The sequence below is a fragment of the Bison bison genome, unplaced genomic scaffold (assembly GCF_000754665.1).
Source record: "Bison bison bison isolate TAMUID 2011002044 unplaced genomic scaffold, Bison_UMD1.0 scf7180017864533, whole genome shotgun sequence".
NCBI classification, from domain to species: Eukaryota; Metazoa; Chordata; class Mammalia; order Artiodactyla; family Bovidae; genus Bison; species Bison bison.
In genome coordinates, this window is record NW_011495082.1 from 13439685 (window position 1) to 13451685 (window position 12001).

Sequence of the window (12001 nt, forward strand, 5' to 3'; positions counted from 1 at the left end):
AAGCCTGACACTGTTTCCACTGTTTCCCCATCTATTTCCCATGAAGTGATGGGACCGGATGCCATGATCTTCGTTTTCTGAATGTTGAGCTTTAAGCCAACTTTTTCACTCTGCTCTTTCACTTTCATCAAGAGGCTTTTTAGTTCCTCTTCACTTTCTGCCATAAGGGTGGTTTCATCTGCATATGTGAGGTTATTGACATTTCTCCCGGCTGTCTTGATTCCAGCTTGTGCTTCTTCCAGCCTAGCATTTCTCATGATGTACTCTGTGACAGGAAAATATCAGTTTTCATTCCAATCCCAAAGAAAGGCAATGCTAAAGAGTGCTCCAACTACCACACAATTGCACTCATCTCACACACTAGTAAAGTAATGCTCAAAAGTCTCCAAGCCAGGCTTCAGAAGTACGTGAACCGTGAACTTCCTGATGTTCAAACTCGTTTTAGAAAAGGCAGAGGAACCAGAGATCAAATTGCCAACATATGCTGGATCATGGATAAAGCAAGAGAGTTCCAGAAAAACATCTATTTCTGCTTTATTGACTATGCCAAAGCCTTTGACTGTGTGGATCACAATAAGCTGTGGAAAATTCTTCAAGAGATGGAAACACCAGACCACCTGACCTGCCTCTTGAGAAACCTGTATGCAGGCCAGGAAGCAACAGTTAGAACTGGACATGGACCGACAGACTGGTTCCAAATAGGAAAAGGAGTATGTCGAGGCTGTATATTGTCACCCTACTTATTTAACTTATATTTTACATATGGGAGGATGTAAATAATTATGACCAGATGATGAATGGTGGTAGATTTAATATGGCCACAAATTCTTCGTAGCTTCTTCTATCAAGAAGTAGAGTCTCCTCTACCACACCTTGAGTCAAATCTGGCTTTGACTCACTGACCCTAGTAAAAATATAGATGAAATGATGTGGGATCTCCAAAGTCTAGGACTCAAGAGACCTTGCAGCTTCCTTCTTTGCCCTCTTAGAATTCTGCTCTGAGACCATGATATACCTGAGTCAGTCTTGCTAGAGCAGGAGGAAAGGACGTGTTGAAGAAAACAAAGGCACACCAGCTGGTAGCAGCCTGCCCTGCCACACGGGTGGGCTATTTGGAACTTTCCAACCAAGTGCAGACACTTAAGTGAGAACAGACAAAATCAGTGAGAACCTCCCCGCCAGTACTTGGAAACATAACAAACAATAAATATGGTCATCGTTATTCTCTAAATTTTTGAGGGAAGTTTGTTACAAGCCAGTCCGTACTGGGAACAAGTCGCAATGTTCCATAAAAGAGCAGAAAAGATATTTTAGGTAGGGAAAGGCCACAGTCAGTTACAGAGAAATGAATGTGCTATCTGAGATTTATAATAAAAGATGTGTCTGAATGATGAACTGAGGGCATGTTGTAGAACACCTTTATAACTGGGATGTGGTATTTTAAACTCTGAAGACAAGGGGAGCTGGCCTCATTTGCTTAGAGGAACACAAAACCATTGCATTGTTCGTAACCAAGAGAGGAGCAAGGGCATTGAAGGCACCTCTTGAGTGACCACTGAATGTATGACTAGAATTAGTATTTTTTTTTTTTCTAAAGCATCTGTTACAATCCACTGCAATCCAATGTAGTTGAACTCAATCCAATGTGAGAAAGTGCCAGGTAAAAAACACTTTAATGTTCATCAAAAGGCATGAGAATAGAAGTAGTAAAATGTCTTCATGTATTCTTGAGTATATTGGCATGCTGCCGACCTACGTGTATGTTTTGGGCAGATAAGGCTTAAGAAAAAGGCTGAAGTCAACAAAATGACCTTTCTGGCAAAGTGCACCACTCTTTTACACATGGTCACAAGGTCCTTTATGACATACAGCATTCGTGTCGGAAACATTTGCCCTCCTTGGTCATTTGGATTAATTTGTACCATAAATGCCACTTTTACCATCCTGTTCCCAGATTCCTGGGACTGATACCGTGGCACTGTTTAGGTCTTTATTTTTTCCTTTTAAGTTGGCCTGAGGGAGTGTCCCCATGTGACCAGACTGACTGATGACCCCCTTGCAGTGACCGACCTCACAGAGCATGGTGAACAGCTCTGTGGCTCCTGGAACTCTGGGAACATTGCCAACGACTTTCCTTTTGTTTCCCTTGTTCTTCACTCTCTTACAAAGAGAGAAGTTTGAACCCACTTTCTTACTTTATTTCACTTTGATGGAGAGCTGCTCTTGCGTCTTGATTTCAGCTGCGACCTCCTTGTCTTGACGGTTTGACTGTGGCAGTTAGTGGACACTTGGCATGAGCTAATTTGTGCTGTCGTCTATCATTGGCTGGTCTCCCACCTCTGCCTGTGGGTCATGGTCTCCACACATCTCACATCTGTGTGTATTAGAGAGGCTCAGTACATGTTGGTTTTGCTGATGATACTCTGCTGTATTGGTGTGTCAGTGCATTTGATTTTCTCTGTATTATAATTTGTCGCACATAAGGCATGTGCTGTGTGAATTTGCTGAAATGTCAGTGATAATTTTTAGCATTTAGATTATTCAGTTTCTTGTGCTTGATTCTATTTTCTAAACTCCTGCTAACTAAAACTGCCCTTCTCATTGTCATGTCTCCTGCTGATTCAAGATACAGTAGGTGTTTTTCCAGTTATTAGGCTAAGAAACAGAACACATCAGTTACGGTTAACCTAGAGTAAAGAGCAAAAGCTTTTGGCTTGAAATTCAAGGTTCTTTCACCCTTTGCTTCCAACTACCAGTCTTCCTTCCCCCCTCCTTCCTTCTCTTCCTTTTCTTCTTCCTTGTTTTCCCCTAAGATAATATTGTTTAATTTCTGCTTGTTTAAGTTACATGAGTCCACTGATAAAATTTTGGCACAGTGGTGAAGAATCTGCCTGCAATGCAGGAGACTTGCAAGAGATGTGGGTTCAATCCCTGGGTCGGGAAGATCCCCTGGAGGAGGAAATGGCAACCCACTCCAATATACTTGCCTGGGAAATTCCATGCACAGAAGAGCCTTGTGGGCTACAGTCTATGGGGTTGCAAAGAGTTGGACACAAATGAGTGACTAAACAACAACAACAGCAACAATGGAAAAAACCTCCTGGGTTGTTTTCATTCCCTGAAGGTCCATCAAACTCTGCTTCTCTTGTGCAGTTCTTCTTCCTGGAACCAAATGAGACATATTCTCTTTTACATAATTGGTGTTGCCAGCAGTTGTGTCTGCCCTGTAGAGGTGATGATAGTGATGATGAAATTAATAATAGTAATGCCAATATTCACTGTACACTCATCATGCATAATCTTATTTTAACCCTTATTTCCAGTTAGGCTGGGTAATTGCCTAGTCACCACCTGTTTGCAAGGTCCTCTCTGCTGTGCAGAAAAGCCAAAGCCAAGGCCTTCATTTTTTAGAATTCCTCTCCCTGTACGTTGCAGTTGGCCTATGCCAAGCAGACGCATTTCCGTTTGATAGAAAGGCAGAAGGAAGGTAGGGCATCGTTGTCTGAAAAGAGTTTAGCCAAATGCTGTGCAGATGAGTGAGCACACTGGCTTCCTGGCCAGCTCCTGAGAACCACACCCTTCATTACTGCAGACAGAGTCAATGGGAGCAGAGTCAATTGCAGAGTTGATGGGAGCTTCTGTGTATTTGCATGGATTGCAGCAGCTTCAAGTGAGCTCTTGAAAACAAAACAAAACCTTAGCAGTGCTTCAGGCCGAGGTGGTCAGCTGTGACTTGCCTGGACTTCACTGCCCAGCTCTTTCAATGGCTGGGTAATTCTCTACTGCTTGTATTAATCCCTTCACAGTTAGAACACATAAAGTGGCTTCTGTTTTCCTGGGAAACACTGATAACATGTTGGTGTTCATATTCTCCTCTTCTATTAAAGGGACAGGTTTAGTGAGTCATGAACTTGAACAAGTACGCAAAGCCAGCAAGGAGGGAAGAGCATTAGCCTACAAGTCTGTCTTGGTGCAGCTATTTCTACTACCTTCTGGAGGCTTCTTGCACTCACTTCCAGCAGAGCCACCCCCTTGTCCCCTCCTGTTCTGTGGCTGCAGTGACTCCCAGTACCCAGGTCAGCCACTGATGCTCTGAAATATGAACCCCCTTTTTACTCTTAGGGTTCTGCCCTGGGTCCTGAATTTTGAGGGTATCTCTTTTTTACTACTTTCTGAGGATAAAAATGCTTCTCTCCCTTACTCTGCCCCTGAAGGTTTCACAGCATATGAAGACTCCACCTATATATTCTGCAGCAAGGGAGCTGCCTTTCATCTTAAATCTCAGGACTGATGGTTGGGAGCAGGGTCACTAGTTTCATTTCTACCATCATCCAGATTCCCCTGTCTGCAAGATTCCTTGTGTTGGTAATCAGTATGTAAATTTTTATCCTCCTGTTTTTATGTTTTATTTTTTTTTTCTTTTAAATAAAGGATCAAAGAAGTATGAAAAAAGTTGTTCGGTGTGTCTGACTCTTGCGACCCCATGGACTGTAGCCCACCAGGCTCCTCTGTCCATGGAATTCTCCAGCAAGAAGACTAGAGTAGATATCCGTTCCCTTCTCCAGGTGATCTTCCCAACCCAGGGATAGAACCTAGGTTTCCTGCTTTGCAAGCAGATTCTTTACCATCTGAGCCACCAGGAAAGCAGATCTGAGATCAATTTATGTTTCTTATTTAACAGTGTTTCATTATCTTCTATATCTCTTTACTAAAGCTCATTGATCTTCTGAACTGATGAAATAGGTTTTTTTTTTTTTTTTTTTTTAACATCTACATTTGTGACAACAACCCCCAAATCTAAGGATGCTCTTTTGCAATTCTATCTTGGGGAACTCTGTGTTACTATTAAGAATTATTCATGGTAAAGAGTTTGTATATTTACAGTGAACATTTTAACTATCACATACATTTGGCATTGTTTGTTAATTTTAGAAGTAAAATGTCAAAGTTGTCTAATTTTTTGATCAAAGATTGAGATTGTGTGACATTTAACTAAAAACTAATTGCTAAATACAAAGGTAACTTCATTTTTCTTTAGAGATAAGTGGTTCATGGAAAACTGAGGAATAGGATTTCAGTATGTCCTGCTTTATTTCATGAAGCTTTCCAATTAAATGACTGCTTCTGCTATCAGTTATCATGGGAAGGTAAGTTAAATCCACTCAAATAGTCATTTCTAAAGATTCTGAATCTATCCTAATATTAATTTGGCCTCCTTTCAAAAGGAAGTCGATGATTTACCTAAGGATTTCTGTTCATTAGTACAAATTAGTGAACCCATTTGACTCATGTCCAGAAGAGATAAGAGATAATTTGATGGACTATGATAATCTTAAACTTGTCCCTCCTCTCTTTCCAGTGCTATGGAAAGATACAAATGCTTTTCCCTCTTGACTTTTATTAAATTGTTTTTACACCTGCTACTGCAGTAAGTTATATATGGACTATAAGGAAATATTACACTTAATTTTATGATGTGGTTTACTGACTTTTAGTCATCACAGTTCAGTACGTTATGTCTTCTCACTTTGTTTATACAGTAATTCTAGATCTTTATTGAGTCTCTGTTCTAGGTGTTCAGTATACCCTACCCACCAAAAAATAAATATATATGGTCCTTTATGTGAGGGACTCTATAATTCAAGTGTAGGATAAATGTGTAAAGTAATAACTGTGTCAAGTAATAACTAATGCAAATGAGAAATATTGAAAGAGAAATACAGTTAAATTGGGTATCATAGAAGAGGAGTAGATAGGATGTGTTTAAATTGTCTAGGAAAGCCACACCTAAAGACTGAGAACTGGGGTCCAAGCATTGTAAGCAGGAACTCTTCAGGCAAAAAAGTGGATTGGAGGATGGGTTGAGAATAAAGAATCCCCGAAGAAGAAATAGCATAGGGATTTCTTTGGGGGTATAAGAATAATAACAAGAATATGATAGTCATCGTTTCTGTATTTAATATTTATAACTAGGTTTAATTTAAAGTTCCATTTTGTATTTCCTCTCTCATACCAACTAGACTTACAACAATAGTTTACCATGTACTTGATGACATATATGTTCAGCGTTGGCATTTTTCTTAGTTTTTACATAATTTCAATTGCTGTAATTTAAGCTAAAGCAGGTATGGAATGCATTAAGAACTTAGTATTTGTATAGCCATGGTGTGTTAAATGTGGGGATAATGGTTTCTCCAAAGAGATGTTATCAATGATTCCTTCTGAGAGTTAGCAAGAGCTCAAAAAACACTAGCTCAAGGTGATTCTAGTTGTTACTCATAAAAGATAACCATATTCCCTCAAAGGTTGGGCACATAGATTATTTAATTTGGGTGGGGATTTATTAATTTAGACGGAAGTGCACATTAGCAAATTTTTCATGTGCCTTGCTCTCTCTGACCAGTCTTTTTGGTATATGAAATCTTTATGGGGTCATGAACCGAGAGAGCTTTCTAATCTAATAATAAACCCACAAGGACTTAGAATATGTAGGTTATGGTACTGATTTTGGCACTTTGTAGCAGAATGCTCCTATAATTTACTTCTTATAGGTGCAGCAGTTTCCCTACCTGTTAGACTCCGTACTATGGAGAGGTGAAAATGAAATAATGTAGAGAAGAAAGAGCTATATAAATTACAAACTACTTTATCAACTCCCTGAACAACACCAGATATTCTTGACTCAGAAGTATGTGCAGTGTGGAAGGCAGCCTTCCAGGACAGATGAAGGACCCATATGATGCATGGAGTCATTCAAGGGCTGGATAGAATCTTATCTGATGTCTCTTCAGGGTTCTTTCTGCTATAGGATGTTGAGTTTCTATGTGGGATTGTGTTGGAAAAATGGACTTAGAATATTGCTGTGTTAGCAGCTCTGCTACTAAAAATGACCACTTGGCAAAAAGCATATTTGTGGTCCATCTGCTTTCATTGTAGGAGCTGTAAATGTAGAAGGAGATACACTATTTGCCATTAATCTTTGCCTGAGTGCATTTCTTTTAAAATTTCTTGAAGCATCTGTCATTTCATACTTAATGCTATAGTAATTCACACTAAAGACTTGAGTATTCCCAAGAGATAACTAAATTGTGCAAATGAGTTGCAATGAATGTTAAAAGACAACATTATAAAATTAGGAATGTGGAATCCTGAGATGTACTTGCTTTATTTATTTTGACAAGGGTAGTTTGCTATTGGTAATTCATAATAAAATGCTACTGTAGAATAGTAAGTGTACTAAAATTGTTTTATTAAAGTAATAAAGCCTGAGTGGGAGTCTTCATCAATGCCCACTACCATAAAATTGTTACTAAATATTGAATTTAAAATGTCAGGTTATTGTGTTTTTTATTTTCTGTGTCAAGTTCTATTTAGTATTATGGAACTTCCAAAAAAAAAAAAAATAAGGGATTTGGTGACTATTCTTTCCCATACTTGTTTTCGGAAAGAAAGCATTTTTCTGATTATCTGAATGAGTCAAAGCATTCCTTTCCAGTTGCCTAGAATACTTGACTAATAAGACCAGATCATGACCGAGTTCATGGAAAAGTTCCATGCTGAAAGAATATATGCTTAAAGCTTACTCTTACAGCTCTTGCAAGCACCAAGCAGAGGCACAGGTAGCAATGTGGTCAATGAGTGGCTTCAAGGAGGCACACCTAGACAATGTGCATGCTCTGGCCACTGAACTCCTTCAGCTCAGTCTTGCTCACCCATGGTGTCCATGGCAATTCACTCAGCCTCGGTTGCTCAAGGTTAGACACCATACCTTTCATCTCTTCTGGTTTCTCTCAGGATTCGTGATATATACATATACTAAATGCATGTTGTTGATCATAAGAAGCTTTTTCAGTTTTGCTTATCATGCTAAGGAGAAGGGGAACCATATTTTTAATTTCATGTATAAATTTTTTGATACTAAATGCATGTTGTTGATCATTAAAAACTTTTTCAGTTTTCCTTATCATGTGAAGGAGAAGCAGGACCATATTTTTTACTTCATGTATAACTTGTTTTTTGGATACTAAATGCATGTTGTTGATCATAAGAAACTTTTTCAGTTTTGCTTGTCATGCAAAGGAGAAGGGGAACCATATTTTTTATTTCATGTATTTTTTTTATTTGATAAATTTTAGTATAAGATAAACCCAGTAGTTCATAGAGAAAGAAGATGCAGTGGTTAGCAGTACTGAGAAAAACATATGGCGTCAGCATTCTTGCTTGTATTTTTAATAAAGCACCACATAAATGAGTTTGAAAAGCTTAGTAAAACCCATCACCATTTCTGAAAAAAGTAAGTGCTAAAGTGCTACTGACTCATGTCCTTTATTCTGGATGATCAGTAACTCCTTTTGTTAATTGTGTGGAACTTGGAGCTCTACATGAATGATCTCTGGTCTCTATTCATACACTCTTAGCATCACTTAAATCTATGTTAAGCTGAATTCTATTCTACCATTTTTTCACTGTCTGAAAACCCAGTGTGTATAAGTCAGATTTTTAGTTAATCAAAACTTCTAATAGATTATGACCCCATAAAAACAAATAAAAATAGCAAATTCATGTTTTTTTCTTTTGTTCAATTTTCTTTTTCAACATGGTATATCATGAAGTAGAAATAGTAACATATGATTTATATATGATGCTTGTTTTAATTGTAATTTTTATTTAATCTCTTTTTTATTAAGTGGCATGTATTTATCAACTGCTACTTGTGGTTTGCCAGGTTACAAATACATTTCTGACATAAACATTTAACAAAAAAGCATGGAACAGAGTTAAAGTATTTCGATTATTGTATGTTTCCTCCCTCTCTTGTTTTCCCTTGGCCTCTCTGCTCTCTTATCTGGACTGCCCTGGCTCACTGTGTGCTATAGACTTGAAAGTGGAGGTAGATTAATGATTTGTGAATTCTGAAGACCCAGAAAAAGAACTTAAAACCTTGTTTGTGGGGTATGATGTAATACAGCATGGCCAAGGTTGGAAATTCCCAAATCCACATGAGGGCAATGTTTCATGGTGAGTTCATAGCTAAAATATAAGGATTGAACATTTCTGTGGATAGTAGCTTTTGCTATGTCACAGGCTCAGATTTGTCTGAAATGTTCCAGTCTTTCTCCTCTGCTCCTGTCCTGTTTCAAGGTTTCATGCAGTAAGCAACTCAAGAGGCCTGAATTTATATTTTAGCCTTATCAGTTGCTAGTTACATGGCATTTGAATATATTAACCTTTCGAGCCTTGGTTTTCTCATTACTTTCATAGAATTAATAATTGTTCCCTCCTCTTGGAAATGTAGTGGGGATTATATGTTACAATACAGGTGGTGTTTGAAACTTGGATGCTGCCATATTTTAAGTGTTTAATAAGCCCATACATTGAAGAGAAAATGTACTCATGCTTCATCTAGCCCCTTATCTAATCTATCAAGCTTCTTGGTAGAGTCTCTATTGTACTCAGGTAGTATATTAGGCATGAGAGAGGGAAATCTGGGCTGGCCCCAGTCCCCTCCCTGGTGAAGCTGGTGGTTAATAGAGGAGATGGGAGTGAAATCAACCTGTTATAATACAGTGGGCCTGGCGCTGAGAGATCCATATGAAATGCCAGTGTGGCCCCAGGAAGAAGGAAATGTCAGCTGAAGTATAAACAAACAATTCAGAAAACTCTCGCGGAAAGATGGTTCTTGAGTCTAAACTGTTGACAAGAAATAAATCAGGTAAACAAGGGGTTGGAGTATCCTGGTCATTCTTGACAAATAACAAGCTATCAAATGCCACTGATATTTAAAATTTTGTTGAGCTTGGAGAATGCTAAATGTTTTTCCCATGGCCAAAAGAGATCTCTACTGGATAGGTATGACTTAAAAAAAAAAAAAAAAAAAAAGGACAATTAGTGTTATTTCCATTAAACTGTAAAGAAAATCAGTTTCTCCCAGATTTATAACCTGGGCCAACTCTTAGCTGGTATGAGAATGTTTATTTCTTCTGCCTATGAAGAAGTCCTCTAAAATAATGCAAACAACTGTAATTAAGGACAGGGAGGCCTAGCGTGCTGCGATTCATGGGGTCTCAAAGAGTCGGACATGAATGAGCGACTGAACTGAACTGATGTAAGGAAAAATGTGTAATACTTGTCAGTCTCAGTGGACACTGTGTTCCAGTAAGCAAATATTTGCTGAATATACTCTGTTTTGGCCATGGCAATCAAAGGTGTGTTGGCATAAGGCATAGCTTCTATCTGTGATCATAAACTTCACAAAATAAATAATTTTCTTAACTTATCATAGAGTTTTCACAAAGGTATTTATATAAATCTTACTTTTAATTAAAAAATGGTTTCCTATATTCTACAAAAAGGTGATAGGTCCAGTAAATGTATTAATTGCTGTATAAATTGATAAGTACTTTGCTATATCTCTTTCAAGTGCCAAAAAGGTACCTCCTACTTATAATTTTACTGAGCCTGTTATTAAATAAACACACAGCAGGAATTACCAACAAAGGCCTAGTCAAAGCCATGGTTTTTCCAGTAGTCACGTATGGATGTGAGAGTTGGACTATAAAGAAAGCTGAGCACCAAAGAATTGATGCTTTTGAACTGTGGTGCTAGAGCAGACTCTTGAGAGTCCCTTGGACTGCAAGGAGATCAAAACAGTCAATCCTAAAGGAGATCAGTCCTGACTATTCACTGGAAGGACTGATGCCGAAGCTGAAACTCCAATACTTTGGCCACCTGATGCAAAGAATGACTCATTGGAAAAGACCCTGATGCTGGGAAAGATTGAAGGTGGGAGCAGAAGGGGACGACAGAGGATGAGATGGTTAGATGGCATTGCTGACTCAATGGACATGAGTTTAAGTAGGCTCTGGGAGTTGGTGATGAACTGGGAGGTTAGAATGCTGCAGTCTATGGGGTCGCAGAGTTGGACACAACTGAGAAACTAAACTGAACTGAACTGAGGAATATTTAATTGTGTTGTTATTGCTTTGTATCTGTGGGCTTTGAGGATTCTATACCTTAATCTTGCATTCCCTTTTTACTTGATGGCCTTTATCTTCTTTATGTGATATTTAAGGTAAGAAACTTGAGATTGCCAAGGGAGTTTACAGAAAAGAGTACTATGGTTTTAACATTGGAAAAATTCATATTTCCTACTTTGTTCTAGCAACTTACTAATGATACATAGTGTTTTGATGGTAAAGATTTGTTCAAGTTGCATTTAATTTTAAAATATTTTCTTGCATAGTGATAACGGTTTTTTTTTCCCCAAGTATACTTGGAGGTCAGTCCTTATGGAAGTAAATTCTGTATCTCCAGGGTCATGTAAGAAGGGGAGAGTAAAGGGGAAAAAATAGTCTCTCTTATGGAATTAATTAAACAGAATAAAGGGCTGATTGAAACACTTTTCTTTAAACCAGATATTTGTGTTCTGAAGTTTCTGCATTAATGAGTTTATATAATATAATCACATATTCATGAAATTTCTTTGAGGTAAATTTTATTTCAATATCTCTTTGATAACTTTGTCAATATGTTGAAACAAATGTAATTTTTAAAAACTCATTTAAGAGGCCTATTTCTTTCATTTCAATTTTCATATTCTACTTTCAGTTCAGTTCAGTTGCTCAGTCATGTCCAACTCTCTGCAACCCCATGAACTGCAGCATGCCAGGCTTCCCTGTCTATCACCAACTCCCAGAGTTCACTCAAACTCACGTCCATCGAGTCAGTGACGCCATCCAGCCATCTCATCCTCTGTCGTCCCCTTCTCCTCCTGCCCCCAATCCCTCCCAGCATCAGAGTCTTTTCCAATGAGTCAACTCTTCACATGAGGTGGCCAAAGTACCGGAGTTTCAGCTTCAGCACCATTCCTTCCAAAGAACACCCAGGGCTGATCTCCTTCAGAATGGACTGGTTGGACCTCCTTGCAGTCCAAGGGACTCTCAAGAGTCTTCTCCAACACCACAGTTCAAAAGCATCAATTCTTCAGCACTCAGCTTTCTTT

At 38.5% G+C, this 12001-nt stretch overlaps 1 pseudogene; it reads left to right on the forward strand.

The window, feature by feature from the left end:
- LOC104982581 overlaps nt 1–4096 on the forward strand; it is a 199708-nt pseudogene extending 195612 nt beyond the window's left edge.
- Nucleotides 4097–12001: the final 7905 nt, after the last annotated feature.